Here is a 17,021-nt window from a genome sequence, read left to right as displayed (position 1 = left end):
TCAGGCGCGTTCCAGCAGGAACACTTGGAAAACTTGCAGGACAATGGTCCTCGAGGACCAGGGTTGGGGATCCCTGATTTACATAACCCCGGTTCTCTGAGTAATATCAGTGAGATGTCTCACTATGGGATACACGCCTCTGTGCAGCTCTCAGAAGCATTAATCTCATTACACCAATCCTGATTGGCTGGTGAACGTGTCCGTCCGTATCAGGTAGTGCCATCTACCTTAAATACCTCATGCGGATGGCACCTCCTCATTCAAGATAAGCACCTCTTTTCACTCGTCCAAGCAAGAAGGGTTGTCTGGTGAGACATCTCACTCATATTACTCAGAGAACCAGGGTTATGTAAATAATCTAAAGTTCTCCTTCATAATATTTCGCTCGATGTCTCACTATGTGGTAGCTCCCGTATGGCCATACAAGCTTATCCAGCGTCCACCAACCTACAGGAAAGAGTCCTCAGAATGTCAAAACCGCGCATGCTAAGCACGAGGCGGAGATATCCAACATGTAGAACCAGACAAAAGTGAGAGGCGAGGACCAACTCACTGCGGCACAGATGTCCTGAACCGAAACTCCCCTGAATAAGGCCCATGATGCGGTCAAGCCCCGAGTCGAGTGTGCTTGCAGGCCCCCAGGAGGCTGCAAACCCTGACTCGTATAGACCGGAGCAATCGCCTCCACCATCCAGTGGGACAGGCGCTGTTTCGTGACGGGCTGTCCCTTATGAGGATTAACCCAGGACACGAACAATTGATCGCTCCTTCTGAAACTCTTAGTCTTATCCATGTAAGTGCGGACTGCATGAACTGGACATAACGACATCTGTTCTCCCGAGGAGAGACCAAAGGTGACCAAGTCTATAGGGGAACAGGACCCCACCACCTTGCGCACAAAGGCCGGGTTGGGTCTCAAAATTATCCTCACATCCCCCAGGAAAAACTGAGCGCATGAAGGATGCACTGAAAGAGCATGGATGTCGCTAACCCATTTTTGCCGAAGCCAAAGCCAGCAAACAACACTGTCTTGAGAGACTCGTGTTTCAAATCCGCTCCTTCCAGAAGCTCAAAAGGGGGACCCTTCAGCCCCTCCAAGACCACGGCCAATTCCCATGGCGGGACCAATGGTCTGGACACAGGAAGAAGCCTACGTGCTCCTTTCATAAAACGACAGACCAGCGGATGTTGGCTTGCCGTCAGCTTTCCAAACCCCGCGTGGCAGGCAGCAATAGCTTCCAAATTCACTTTAACTGTGGAGAAGGCTTTCCGTTTGTCAATCAGATCCTGTAAGAATGACAAGATCATCCCCACCAAGCACTGAAAAGAAATGTGGCCATACTTACGGCACCAGTCCTCAAACACCCTCCATTTACAGTCATACAATGACCTAGTGGAGGGGGCCCATGCACTCTGTATAGTGGAAATTACCCGCTCTGGGAGCCCTACGGCTGACAAGTTGTGCCACTCAGGGGCCAAGCCCACAGTGCCAGGCGTTCTGGGTGCGGGTGAAAGACCGACCCTCCCCCCTGCAGCAGCAGGTCCCTGCGCAGCGGCAGCAGGCCAATGTGGAGCTATCAATATCAGGTTGTGACTCTGTTCTCTCTCTCTGGAGAGAGTGGGAGGTATCAATGCCAGGGGAGGAAATGCATAAAAAAGACTGGGCGGCCAGGCGTGCGCTAACGCATCAACACCCAGGGGAGCAGTCATGCTGCGCAGGGAGAAAAACACTGCGCATTGTGCGTTGTCCCTGGAAGCGAACAGATCCACACTGGCCCGACCGTAATGGACCCAGATCTGTTGCACGACCTCTGGGTGAAGAGTCCATTCCCCGTAAACCGGCGCACCCCTGGATAACAGGTCCGCGCCCGTGTTCAGAGCTCCCGGTACATGCGTCGCTCTCAAGGACAGAAACCGGCCGCAGCTCCAGAGGATCAGTTTGCGTGCCAGCATGTGTAGCTGATGGGAGCGTAATCCTCCTTGGCGGTTGATGTACGCTACCGCCGTCGTGTTGTTTGTCCTGACCAGAACATGATGTCCGACCAAAGACAGGAGAAAATGTTTCAGGGAGAGGAACACCGCCAAAAGCTCCAGAAAATTGATGAGAGATTTCTGGAGGTCCACACTCCACAGCCACCTCACATGCTGGCCTTAGTGGATTCCACCCCAGCCTGTCAGGCTTGTGTCCATGGTGATCACCCTCCTGGACAGAACTGGACCCATAGTCACTCCCTGGGTCAGGAAGGACGGAGCCCGCCAGTGGCGCAGAGTCCTGATGCACCTCGGAGTGACCAGCACTTTCCGTGCGCCATGACACACGGGGGCCTAGTCCGGACGAGGCCACCAAATCTGAAACTCCCTCATGTGGAGGCGGCCAAAGTCGGACAACAAGAATGGCAGATGCCATCAGTCCGAGTAATTGAAGACATAATCTGAATTGAACAGATCTGTCTAGACGAAAAAGCGCGAGGCACGCCCTGAAAGCTCTCACCCACTCTGCCAAGAGGCGCGCTGTGAAAGTCACCGAGTCCAGGGAGTGCATAATGCCGGCGAAGCTCGGGGGAACAGTGGCAAACTGCAGCCTGTATCCCCTCAAGACACGCACAGCAGGCCTTCCACCGAAAGAGAAATCCCCTGCGAAGCGTTGGCGCCCTCTCTTGGTGGAGCATGGGAGTGACTCGTCGGCGGTACTGGGCTTCCCTGACAGCGCAGTGAGTGAGTAAGCGCACTGAGCCAAAGCCCCTTCCACACTGGAGAAAGCCGGAGCTTTCTGCCGAGGGGAAGCTGCGGGTCTTGCACCCATGCTGTTTATTCTCACAGCTTTGGTTTTCTTTTTTTATTAGCTGCGCCCTCGGCACTCTGCATGGATGCTGCAGTGAAACACTTAATTTTCTTCAATAAAAGTGTGTGTGTGCGTGCTTGTGGATATGAGAGAGGAGCAACCGCTGAAACCTCTGTCGTCCAACGTCCAATTCCCTCGTCTTGCTTCGGCACGGTCCGTGGCAGCAAGGAGGTGGATTCAAACAGGTGGAGCTGGCGAACAGGGCACTGCCAGCTGCACCGGCGAAGAAAGCAACTTTCAGGCTGCTCGCTTCTTCTTCCTGGCCTGAAAAGTGGCAGCCTGTGCGGGAGGGGCCGGCGCAGCTGTGACTGTAGCCGCTGGTTTCTTAGGCCAGCTGGCCAGACTGGGCAAAGTTGGTGGGACGGGCTGAAGTTTCGGTTGTTTAGGCATTTTAAACTGCAAAACATAGGAGGCAACAGGCGCAGGAGTCTTGCGCTGCTTAGGGGGGGAGGGAACTGGAGGCTTTCGGGGAAGGCAGAGCCAGAGAGCCTCATCTTCCTTCTTTTTGGCTTCACATCTTTGCTGCATTGAGGCCAATGCTGAGCCAAAAATTCCCTCTGGAACAATGGGCATGTCAAGGACGTCGTCCTTCTCCCTGTCTGACAGGTTGGCGAGGTTGAGCCATCATGCCCGTTCCTGCAGCACCATAGTTCCCAGTGCTCTCCCCGTGGCCTGGACCGCGCAGCACTGGACGCGGAGACACAGGTTGGTGATGACCAGAATCTCCTCCCACGTTGCTTGGTCCTGGCTTTGCCCAAAGTCCACACACAGCTCAGCCTGACACGCTGTGAGCAGGGAGAGAACATTGAGCACTCTGGCTGAGAGCGCAGTCGCCTTGTACGCCTTTTCAGTCAGGGCTGATTGAAAACGGTCTGTTTTGGATAGCAGGCTGGGGCTCCTGAAAGACACTGACAGCCTGGGTTGAAGGTGAGCTGCCACGAGTGGCTCCATTGGAGGCATCCAGAGCAGGCCCAAGCTCTCCATCGCCTCACAGTCGAGGGATGAGGCCCCGGGAACCGGGCTCCTGCTGCTGTACGGGCGGTCTCTCCACGAACGTGTCACCTCGTCCAGCAGCTCCGGGAAGATCCGGGGAGAAGTTGTTTTGCCACACTCTTCCCTTCATAGCGGCACCTGGTGGTCTCTGCTACAATAGCCGGCCAGGGGATAGCCAGACAGGCAGCAGCGCGTTTACACACGTCGAGCATGTCCGAAATGGGGAGGGGAGAAGCTGGTGTGCTACCCTCACCTCCATCCCGAGCGGTGGTGGAGGCCGCGGGCTGTGCAGCCCGGACTGAAGTACTAAAGATGTTGTCCTCCTCCTCATCCTCTGATATGAAGAGACTCGAGGCGACATCTTCATCTTCTCCATAGACCAGGTCCAGGACGTCTTCCTCCTGTGGGGGGTCCGTGGCCAGGTTGAGCTGGGAGCCCCAGCTGACGCTGGCCTCTGGTACCACTACTACAGTGGACCCGCCATCCCCTCTCCTTTCGACGGCAACGTCGGTGGAGGTAAAATAAGGGTCATGTCCAGGCAGGCTAGCTTGGCCATCTGCGGAGACTTTTTACTGTGAACACCGCACCGTGTTGACACGAGCCCGGGACATCTATTGCTAGCCGGGCGTGTTCCAGCCTCAGGCAGCACGAGTAGACCTGGTGTGGGTCTCTGCTCGAAATTTTATTCCCACATCGGCAGGAACGGGCCCCAGAGTCTCCATCACCTGTGCCCATGTGATGAATTTGACAGAAATCAAAGTGAGTGGCAGAGAGAAGAAGCAAAACGACAGCTGAGGGTTCTTCGCCTCCATTCTCAGCGAGCTGGTGAGCAAGCGGGGAATTGAGGTGGTTAACTGGTGAGCTAACCGTGAGAAGCCGAGGAGTTAGCTGGTGTGCTAATGCTCGACAGGAAATTTTATTTTTCGCCGTGGTGAGGCTGAAACATAGTGACGACCGAGCCGTTGTGGGGCAAGGAAGCACAGCAGAAGGTCTGGTGTGACCAAACGAAGCAATAAAAATGTGCCCAAAGGCTAGGTAGCGCACGGCGATCGAAGCTAAAAGGTCAGTCTGTGGACAGTTTAGCTAGCTAGCCCAGACACGAGATATGCTCCCAGTGAGAAGAGGTGTTTGAATGAGGCGGTGTCGTCTGCATGAGCTATTTAAGGTAGATGGCACTACCTGATGCGGACAGACACGTTCACCAGCCAATCAGGATTGGCATAATGAGATTAATGCTTCTGAGAGCTGCACAGAGGCGTGCATCCCATAGTGAGACATCTAGCAAAATATTATGAAAGAGAACAGAGGTATTACATCAAGTATTATTTCTTTTTTACATTTGTTCTTAATCTCTTACAATATTATAAAAAGTTAATCTGATCAAAAATATTGATGTAACCGTAGTAGAAACTTTGATAACTTCTCTTGTAAGAATATAAATGCAGCATGTTTTTGTATATGAAGCATGTTTGCACCTGTTGGGCACCATAGCTTTGACAATCGTATCATTTGCACCACTTTGAGCTCCTGCCCAAAACACATTGTGGTCTACATTGATCTGTATCGTGACCATGGATGTGCACTACTTTTCAAAATGCATTGTGGGTAATTTTTAATACTCTGCTTTATTTCTTTGGACATTCAGACACAACCAATGAGTTAAAAACAATGTTAAAGAGCATTTCTATAGATACAAAGCTGGGCTGGAAAATGAAGTTATGATATAAATGATAATCGTATGAACAGAACAGTCTTGTACCTTATTTTGCTTCCTATTAGATAAGTTGCAGCTCTGTTAATCTATCCATGTTCTATACCTGTCCCAGCTTTGCTCTGCAGATTGAGTCAGCCAGGATGTAGTTTTACTTTCATAATAACCCAGAGAGACATTAAAGCTCAAAGTGAAACCTGACTAAATGGCAATTCATAAAAGGATCAAACATAATTTACTCCTCATAAACTCCAAACTCATCTATGCTGTTTTAAGCTTAAATATTGCCAAAGGAAGAGATGAAATGCTCTCATCTATGCACTGAAACTCTCTTGTGGACATGTTCAGGATAATCTGTCTGGTCCTGTGGATTTGTAGTCTAAACCACCGCCAGTAGAGGAAGGAGTTTCTATTGTCTCTTTCTTCATACATCTCCTTCATCTTCTCTGTCCCTGGATTTCCATACCCTCTCTAATGGACAGGTTAACATCCTTTAGTGGTTCATATTAGCCCAGATTTTTTAGCATTCTTCAGACTCACCTCCTCAGCAAATGCCCCTGTTAAAGGAGAAATCTAGTGCTGATCGAATGATCATGACTAAAAAATTTTCATTGATTACAGTTCAACAACTTACTCTCTAAGAAACAATAATAAAAGTATTGTAAGGATTTGAACTAAACAGGGCACAGCAAGTGTCTGTATTTTAAAATAAGGAACACCGACTTCATTAATGAACAAGTTTCTGCTGTTAACTAGCTGGAGTTAATGATTAAAACTTATATTCATCTTTTAATAAACAGGCTCCAGACCCCCATGGTCGTCTTAACACCATTGGTCCCACATGTTTCTTTCAGATTTAGATCATTTTTAGACATTATTGGATTTTATTTAACAAATATAAACAAACGAAAGCTGCTTTTTGACCAAAGCTAAATTAGACCAGCTTCTGTTTCCACCAACACATCTAACTCAGGACAGACGTTTTGGTTCAGCCAACCCTGAGCTCTTTATAACTTTACTTAGTAAGGAGGGTGTACGCAAGATAATGATGGATATGTCAGCTATGTAATAGCATGACGTCTTAGCAGCAGGGTGGCTTCCTTGAAATATGACAAATAATGTGACTTACAAAACAAACACTAAAATGGCAGATATCCAGTAATTTGCTTTAAATAAAACACTATTCCCAATTTACCGAGTCACACAGGAAATTATTATTTCAACCAACGAAAATGCATTGCATTCTGCCTTTAGCGTCCGATCAAGAAGATTTCATCCTCAACACATAGGTCCCAAAAACAAAGAATGGTTTGGATCGGATATTTTAGCACCATTCCCAGTTTTACCTGTGGAAACATGGCTTGAAGACCTCACACTAACAAATTAATATAAAGGTCATTACATGGGTGCCCATGTGATGAATTTGACAGAAATCAAAGTGAGTGGCAGAGAGAAGAAGCAAAACGACAGCTGAAAAGCTTGTGCTTCGGATAGAGTCGTTTTACATGTAATGTGTAGTATAAATGTTCCATTTTAGTACCCAGACTGTTACAATATAACCATGTGTTGTCACTGAATAGCTTTCAGACAGTACAGCAGGGTGGGCTGCAGACAGAGAGGAGGAATTGCAGTTATGCATGGAAGAAAAAAACAGTATATGCTTTTGGTCATATCCAGCACCACCATCATGGATAAAATCTTTGCAAAACTATATTAAAAAGTTGTAATATAGTTGTAATATTTTGGTGGCTAATACAGACATGTAGAAATAAGCTTTTTTCATAAACCTGTTTTGTTGTAAAGGGACAGAAGCATTTAGCATCCTGAATGACCTACCTGTAGCAGCAGCATCTACCAAAATCATTGATTTAGTAAAGAAATTGTGTTGTTTTTTTTTTTTTTTTAAATTCATGTTAGCATATAAGAGAGAAAAAGTTAAAAGTGGCAGAAAGTATTTGCTGGAATTCCTCCATTGATGTGTACAAGTGCTGTTAGGTATCAGCATCACAGATAAACAGTTAATCTGACAAATCAGCAGTTTTTCATCAATAATCACCTTTTTATTCCTATCAAGGGTAAAAAGCAAAAAATTATTTAAAACATTAAAACAATTTTGGTTGAAAAAACTCCATTGTTATAAGGTAGTTGACAAATATGCATTAAAGGAAGCCCTTCTGGAAATTTTGTTGTCCCCAGCTTTGCAAAACGATAATTAGCCAATCATGTCTTGCAGTTAAAGGTGGGTACACACCACAGGATCATCTGGCCAATTTTTATTACGATCTCCACCCAACAAAGCCAATAAAAGGTCTGACTGTTGGAACGATTAGTCGACATCAAAAATGAAAATTCATCTATGCGAAATTTCATTGTTGACACATCGCGTTATAAACGCACGTAACGGCTTTGCTAATAAAACGCTGCACCAGGCAACTTAACACCATTTACCAACTACGGCTTTTCAGACAGTATAATAACTCTAAACACCAAGCAAACGACGCAAAGCAACACAGGAAGTGCTGGGGGCAGGATTGTCATTTTGTGCAGCGTCTTTGTTTAAACAACAAAGAACAAACTGACGGCAGTGCAACCTATTTCCAAAGTTTGTTTAGCGTGAAATATCCCCAAACAGGTGAAATGTGTCGTCTACCATGCAGAGTTGGCGTACCACGGCAGTCATGTTATGAGCACCTGAAAGGAAAGCACCCTGGAGTCATGGTTTCCAGCATTTCTGATGGCAAAGTTAGCATTAGCGAGTAGTGATGTGCTGTGGTTACTTCTGCCAAAAAGGTTATGTTTTTACCGGTGTTTATCTGTTTGTTTGTGTTCAAGATAAGTCGAAGTTATGGATAGATTTTTATGATATTTTCAGGAGTTGTTGGAAATATGAAAAGGAAGAAGTGATATAATTTTGGCGGTGATCCAGATCACCGTTTGGATTCAGGAATTTTTTGAAGGATTCTGGTCCTTGTTTACCTACAAAACAGGCTTTTTCAAGATGTAAATAATCATTTCAATGTAATTATATGAAAACTAAGATGTTAAAATATTTAATTTATTTTGTTTTCCTTTTCAGGAGAATTCTGTACAGCTTGGATATGACACTATAGCTAAGTTTGAATGTTTCAAAATTAATTAGTCATAAGCTGTTAAGCTTAAATTTAATATTCAACTGGTTCAGGAATCGTTCTTTTAACTTACTAAAGGACATTGTGTTGTGACTGACTGGGAATCGGGGACATTCATATGATGCAAGTGAAGAAAGTGGGATAAAACATACTCGGGTCTGTAAAAAGAGCTGCGTCAACTGGAAGCACAGATGGTGGGCGTGACATAAATAATCGGGACTCATAGACTAATGGAAGAAATTATTTACAACTTAGTCAACTATTAAAATAATTGTTAGTTGCAGCCCTAGTTGGATGTTTGCGTCAGATTTTCCTGTGGTGTAGGATGTGTTAAGAAGGATTTTGTCCAGTCCGATCTGCTGGGAAAGTCTCAGAATGAGGGATCGTAAATAAACATGTTTAATATTTGCGATCCCGTGTGGTGCTTCGAGAGGAGTCAAGCACACAGTGTGTAATATAATAATCACTGGTAGTTATGAATAATTGCAGTAATGTTAATAGCACTTTACTTGCTAGCTCTGGTTCTAGCATCGAGCACAACCCTGCTCTCCTAATGGTCTGTAATACTTGTTATAATATTTACTCGCATTGCAATGCACAGCCCACATTCCCACTATCTCCATGACTTTGTCCATAATCATTTTTCTTTTTGGTACCTTTTTTCAGGAAAGAAGAAGCTGAAAACAACCATCATTGCTTCTTCCTGTTCATCCGCCATGTTTGTCGACGCAAGATTTGGAATCAGCTGCTGTGTGCAGCATGGTGAATTATACAGAAGTTACCAACACCTGCAAATGATTTGTTTATCTGTCTTGTAAGTTAAATTAGGCAATATACTTCCCTTTCGGGGATTCAAAGAGTAGTATTTAATTCATCATTATGCATATGAGTGTGTAAAACTAAGTTAATCCACAGACATAGTTTGTATTTTAATAGGAATTTTATGCCTAATTCAATAGGTCTGTAGCTATGTGCTGACATTTTGCCTTATCCATACTTCATGCATGTTAGCAACATGTCTTTCCTGACTCTTGAAAAATTGCTGTTGTACATGGATGTTGCTGAACATCCACACAGTAACGACACTGACTCTGACAACAAAGAAAGAGCACCCGCTTGAGCACTTGATGCCCAAATTGCCCAGCAGTTCAATTCTGACAGAAAATTTGGACTTTGACGGATTTGTTACAACAGACTGACAAAAAGAAGAACAAGTACTGTTTTGAATAAACTTCAACCAAACTCACTGCTCTGTTTTTGTGACTGTTTTACTTTGTTTGAGCGTGCGCCTTATGTTTGACCCAAACACAAAAATAAACTTGAGGCTGCGACTTATAATGTAGTGTGCTTCGTGGTCTGTGAAATATTGTAGTCAGTCATTGGTTAACAACCGCTCATCATCCATAGCCCCATTTTGCCCTGGGATCCCCCAGGATTTTTGTTTTTGGTCCTCCACTCTTCATACTTTACTGGTTTCCACTTGGAAACATCATCTTTCACCATTGTCTCCAATTTCCCATCTATGCAGATGACATTCACCTCTATGTGCCCAGTAAATCCATAACCCCCACAACTCTCCACCTTGACAAGCCATCTCACTTAATATCTGTCCTAGTATGGATAACTAATCCACTTTTATCTCTTCACAACTGGAACTTTATTACCCCCTAGAATAAACTCTAATTTGAGCAACACAATAACTAAATGAATAACCAGAAGAGCATCACACACAGACATACATCTCATCTCCTTTCAGAAGCTTAAACCCTGAGCTCTGTTTTTTTTTCACATCCAGACTCTGCTACTGGAATACCATCCTGTCCAGTACATTACACTGGGTTTAAAAAAAAAGCTTTATTACATTTAAAGCTCTGCCAGTCATCTCCTCACTCACATCTCTTCCCATGACCCCAGTCCTCCAGAGACTTCACTGGCCTACCATTAAACTGAAAATCCTCCTTCTCACATTCAAAGCCCACAATAACTTGGCTCCTTCCTATTGGCTTCCCTCTTTCAAATACCATCCTGGGATCTCTGCTTGTCTGACATCAAACCTTTTTAACCCCTTCATGACCAATCACGGAAGCTGGGGGGACCTGCCTTTCTCAATTGCTGCCCCTGCTTTCAGGAACTAACTCTCAGAAGACCTCAATGACTGCTCTGACCTGACAATATTAAAAAAAACTCAATTCTTTTCAGGGCTGCCATTAATTATTTTGATGATATAAAATGATTTTACAAGAGGAAGTATCTACAAAATGTTATGTTTTTTTATTTTGTTGATTGTATTTGAATGTTCTACATTTCTTTCCTGCTGTAAAGCGTCTTAATGTGTCCTAAAAATCATCAAAATATTTAATAAAATATTATTATTAGTACAGTGGATGTGCAAGCTGACTCTGACCTCACCATGAAACATTATTGATTTTCCTCAGCACAGCATCTCAAGTGTTTATCTCACTGAAAGCTCCATTGAGAGGAGTGAACACACACACACAGCCTTAAGAATGTTGCACAAGAGGAAAAAATATTTCGGGTTTGGAGGCCATAAGGAACAGTTTATAATATCTTAGTTATGATATAACAAGCTGCGCTGAAACACCAAATGTTAATCTGTCTGCTATAAAAAAGATGTGAACAAATCTATCACGGAGTTAGGATGAGGGCATTTTTTATACCACCTATAATTCCACATTTATAAACTCAGATTTCTCACCTTTTTCAGGACATTCAGCATCCACAACCAATCCTACTCCTCTGGATACCATGGTGATGTCCATCCTGAAAAACAAGGCAGTAAAACATCTTTCAATCACCCAGTTATGTCAGAAGGTGATTGCAAAATAATATGAAGATGAAATAAATATTTGTAAACAAAGTGTGCTATTTCTCTACATGGCACTTTAATTACGAATGTCGGAAGTTCATGGTGACGAGCGATGAATCGTTTGAACAATATAATCTGAAGCAAATGGCAAATAGTCCAAATGTGCATTAAGCTCTCCCAGTCTGAAGAATTTAAATGTGTGTGTTTGCTGGTGTTTGGACTTGGAAAGATGGAAAGGCCCATGCAGGTTGTAGCATTTTCTCAAAAGGCCTTACCAGATTACTGAGGAGGTGAGAAGTAAATCCATTTTTGGCTTCTACTGTGCTTAGTGTTAAAAATGAAAATGATTTAGGTTCAAGAGATGATGGCTTTTAATCTTTAATAGGTCATTTTTCATGCATTGGTTAAGTCTGTCAAATTAAGAGTTAAGATTCAAAGGTTTTTATGCAGGAACGGAAGAACAACCTGATGGGAAGACTTTATACACCTGATTCCAAACAGCGCTGCAAAGCTAATCCTTGCTGGAATATAAATACATACTAAATGTGGCATTCTTTAAGGTAGCATAATACACAATGTATTCAAAGAGATCCAGAAATTTCTAGTTTAATAAGAACTATCCTGGTTTACATACTTTAACTTTGTCTTACAAATGTAGTGTTTACACTGCTTTTTGAAAACTTCTTATTTTTCACCTTAAAAATCAGTAAAAACACAATGCAATCCAGCAACACTGTCTCCTCATTCAAAATGAAACAATGTTGTTGCCTTTGTGTCACTTTGAAGTACTTCAGACCGTAGTTCAAGTTGATACTAATAAATAATAAGCAGTTTATTTTCTTTTTTCACAAACAAATATTCTGAACTTCATTTACAATCAGGTTCCTTTAAAAATATCAAGGATTTACTTTAGGATTTACTGCTATCCTCTTGTCAAGGTCTCAGAGAATAATGACAGATTAGCGTTCACATCAGGTCCATGCATGCAAACATGTAAACACAGTAGCAGCTGCAATGCCACATATCCATACATTTAAGTCAGGTTATTATAGACAAGGCATTTTTACTTGTACAGGACATTTCATCTACTTTTCATAAAACATACATGTGGTGCACACACACACTTATTAAACGGTTCAGTTATTTAATATTATTGTTAAATTATTTAAAATAATATTTAATATATTTTATATTAACATAAAGACTGTACATAGATTATAGACCTGTCATGTTTAACAGAGGGCAGGGGATGTTTTCTTGGAGCATCTATTTTACGAAACTACGTAAATTGTCCTTCACACCCCGACTGCAGCCAGTTAATGAAATAAATGCTGTAACACAACAATTACAGAATGCAGTCACAGTGGAACAGACAGGACTGAAAAAACACGTCCCATCACTTTAACTAAACCGTTTTAAAAGATTGGACAGCGACATATGATGTTTAGCTCATTGTTTAAAATCACTACTTTGACTTCTTTTAACACGTGCCTGAGCTCAGTACTTTCCGTGGGATTAGAAAGACGATGATGGGGTTACACTGATTTCTGTGCAAGTCCAATAATCAGCAAATTCCTTGTTACATTTACATTTTAGTGCTGATAAATGTCACATCAGTTTAAAACTACAATTATTTGTTGGAGGACAGCTCTGCTCATAGCACTAATGTACCTGAACTGCAGCAACTTTTCAGTGGCCTCTTTTTTTAAAAACCATGAAGAAATGGAAAGATTGAATTAAGTAAGACTAAATTGTCACAACTAAAATGTGCTTTTGCCAGAGGAAGTGCCACAAAGAACAAGAAATCATTTCTCCAAGTGGATGCTGGTTAACTTTCAGCTGATAACCAGTTCATCACCAGAAAGATCCACAGCAGATTTCACTAAAAGTATCTTCAGTTTCAGCTCACTTTATTGATTGTGGCAATTTCTAATAAGTCATTCAGTCAATCTTGAAGATACAATCCAATGTGATCAAGTTAGAATCTACTTACTGGGTGGGAAATCAAATCGGAAAAAAAAATCAAATATCAGGATTTTTAGCTTCACTATTTTAAAATAAATATTTTTTTCAAATAAATAAAGATAATCCATTAGAATTTTTTAAAAATCATTTTTACTGTTTTTATGGATCTTATTACTTGTCTTGAGCACTATAGCAGCAGAATGATGGTCTGGCTGCTGTGTTGTATTTTTTCCAAAGTGAAATTGAAAAAAACGAGTAAACGAAGTTTGGTAAATTTTCTCCACAAAAATCACGTTTGTGGAAGAATTGCTAGAATCACAATTTAAATCAAATCGGCACCCAAAAAAATCATAATAAAGAATTGAATTGGGATGAAAACGTATTGTTACAGCTCTATATTATATAATAATATATAATATATTAATAATATATAATAATATATAATATATTAATAATATATAATAATATCTTATATATTATATAATAATATATAATATATTAATAATATATAATAATATATTATATATTATATAATAATATATAATATATTAATAATATATAATATATTATATATTATATAATAATATATAATATAACATATTGTTACTAGTTACATCAAATATCAACTATTTACATAAGGCCAGTTTATAAATATGTGCCAAGTTAAAGAAACCCCTGGGTCATACTGAATCTAGGGCTGCTTGATTATGGTAAAAATAATGATGATTACTTCACAATTATTTTGACTGATATTGAAATCTTGATAATTTAACAAATTATCTTTAACAACAAACGGTGACTTTTAAACAATGTCTTTAGGATTCCACAAATTTTAGAAAACAAAAACAAAAGGAAGCTTTGTCTCGACAAAGTGCACATACTGATGCAAACTGAATAGATGTTGTGAACTTCCACAACCTACTGCAGTTTTTCTACATTGACCTGCAGCCAGAGCCGACTGAGACTGGCTGCCTGGGAGTGCTTTAGGACGGGAGAGGCTCCCGCTGCTCCTTCCTTACAGTAACTGCAGAACAATATGTGCCTTCAAGTCAGTCACCAGAACACCAGAAAAGTCTTGAATAACTCCAGTAAAAGCTGCTAGATTTGTCGCTAGTTGCTTTTAACAGAAAAAAAGTCGACAGATTTAGCGAGAAAGTCATAAAGTTGGAAACAGTGTCTAAATGAAACCAAAGCGGCTGTGGGAGGAGTTTACAGCACAGCGCTGCAACGCCAGAGACGCTCGATTAGCAGCTGAAGACAGCAGGAGAGGAAACTGCAATGAGGAAAATAATCACACTCCTTATATTTTTCCGATTGTTAAAAAACCCAGATCATAATTGAGATTGAAATCCGATTAATCGCCCAGCCCTAGCTGAATCTTTTCTCTGATTTGTCCTGAACGGGCACATACGATGGAGAGTTCAGAGAAGAAGAAGAAGACCACTTTGACTTTTATACTCAGCACAAGTCTGACACTTATCAGCGTTCTCCTGGATCAGACTTACAGTGGAGATATCTGAGAGGTACTAACAAGAACTGGTCCTTTTTATTTAACCTTTATTTGACCAGGTAAACTCAGCTGAGAACAACTTCTCATTTACAATAATGAGCTGGTCCTGCTGATTGTATAATCAGATTTACAGCATTTAGAGATGAAAGGAACTGAGTGGTCAGGTCTTCAGAGCCTCATCTCGATCTTGATGCCATTTCAGAAGTTTGTCCATCTGAAAGGAGTAAAAACAGCAACTCAAATCTATTTTATTATAGAATATCGTTGCTGCTTGCTTGACCTCCTTCCCCGTCCTCCCCATCATGTCTTACTGATGGTTCCACTTATTGCATAGAAGAATAAATCAACAGAGTCAGGGTCTGTCTGACAGGCCTGATGTGTGAGTGCCACAGAAAGGAGTGACTATTCAGCAAGCAATAGTTTCTCTCGTTCTCTTTCTCTCTCACACACACAATCTCAGAGCGCTGCTTAGGAGTAACAAAGAGGCCAAGAGGAGGCGACGGTTATCAGCTGCTGTAGGAAATGAAAGGGATGGTCCAGTGTTCATGTGCAGATATGCAGATTGGTGATGGAGCTCTTCCTGTCCGTCAGGCACGTGCCAACCCCCAACCTAAACACACACGCCTACCTAAAAGCAGGTTGAGTGTGTATCAGTGTGTAACAGCAGATGGGATGAGCAGGCTGATTAATCTCTGTGACATGAATATCAAATCAGTGGCTATACAGTGTGTGTGTGTGTGTGTGTGTGTGTGTGTGTGTGTGTGTGTGTGTGTGTGTGTGTGTGTGTCAATGAATGCAGAGAGGGACACTCTGGGCTGCGATGTTAATGATAGTGTGTGTGTGTGTGTGTGTGTGTTTGTGTATGATGCAAACATCACTTCAGCATTTGATTAGATCACATTTCAGATCACATCTAGTGACACTTTAAAGTTTATGAGTCCTGTTTATATACCTATATAAATATGTACACCTGGTTCTGAAACACACACAAACAGAACCAAAAAAAAAAAAAATCACAAAATGTGTGTTTATACATTTACCTGTTGACAAACATGATTCAATGAGCCCCTTTGCACAACAAAAATCTGATCAATACTTAATTTTTGAAGTCATCAGATAATAAAAGTGATCATATGACATGTAAATGAGATAATCTGATGAGTTTTACCAGATACTGTCAGTTATCTGGTTAGGAGGAATCTGATTAATAGAGGCAGATTTCTGACCAAAACCCCGACGTCTTCCTGGATCTGGACCTGTTTTCTTTCTATGTGTTGAAAAAACTCAACAAGCACTAACAAACAATTCTTTACATGCATAATAATAATATATGTGATGTAATAACCCACCCTTTGTAGTTTACCCTTTTTTAAAAAAATGATTGATTACTTAATTTTTCATTCTGAATCCTGATATCCATCAACATTGTACCTGGCAGGCCAGTAATCTCCATCTGCCAATGAATCTCACCAGAAAAGGTCCATTTTAGCTGAAGTATCGTGGGACAGACTTGTGGTAAATATCTCTGCAGCATTATCAACACTTAAATCTACTTGAAAACAGCATCTGGTTTCTTTATACCAGAAAAATGAGAAAACTTAAATGCAGGATCAATTTTACATTTGACTTATTGTGCTTTAATAATCTCTGAATGTAGATTAGTGTCATATTTACTAGTGGAGGGGAATCAAATCGAAATAATCGATTATCAGAATTTTTTACTTCATAATTTCAAAAAGGTTTTTTTTTTTTTTTAAATAAATAAAAATAATCCATACTTAAGTTTTTGACATTTTCATTATTTTTATTGATCTTTTTACTTGTCTTCTTGGGCATTATAGCAGCAGATGTCATGATGTGTGTTCTTTGGTTTCTTGTTTTGTATCTTTAGTTCTAGTCTTCCCTGTTTAGTTCCCTTGTTTCTTGTTTAGAGTTTGTTCCTGTTCATTAGATTCACTGGTCTGGTTGAGTTCATTCACCACACCGGTGTCTTATTTGGTTTTCCTGCATTTATTCCCCTTGGTTTCTGTTCTCATTGCTGCTCC

The sequence above is a fragment of the Telmatherina bonti genome, assembly GCF_933228915.1.
Source record: "Telmatherina bonti genome assembly, chromosome: 24".
Lineage (NCBI taxonomy): Eukaryota > Metazoa > Chordata > Actinopteri > Atheriniformes > Telmatherinidae > Telmatherina > Telmatherina bonti.
The sequence above is the reverse complement of the archived record's forward strand: the minus strand, read 5'-3'. Positions refer to the sequence as shown.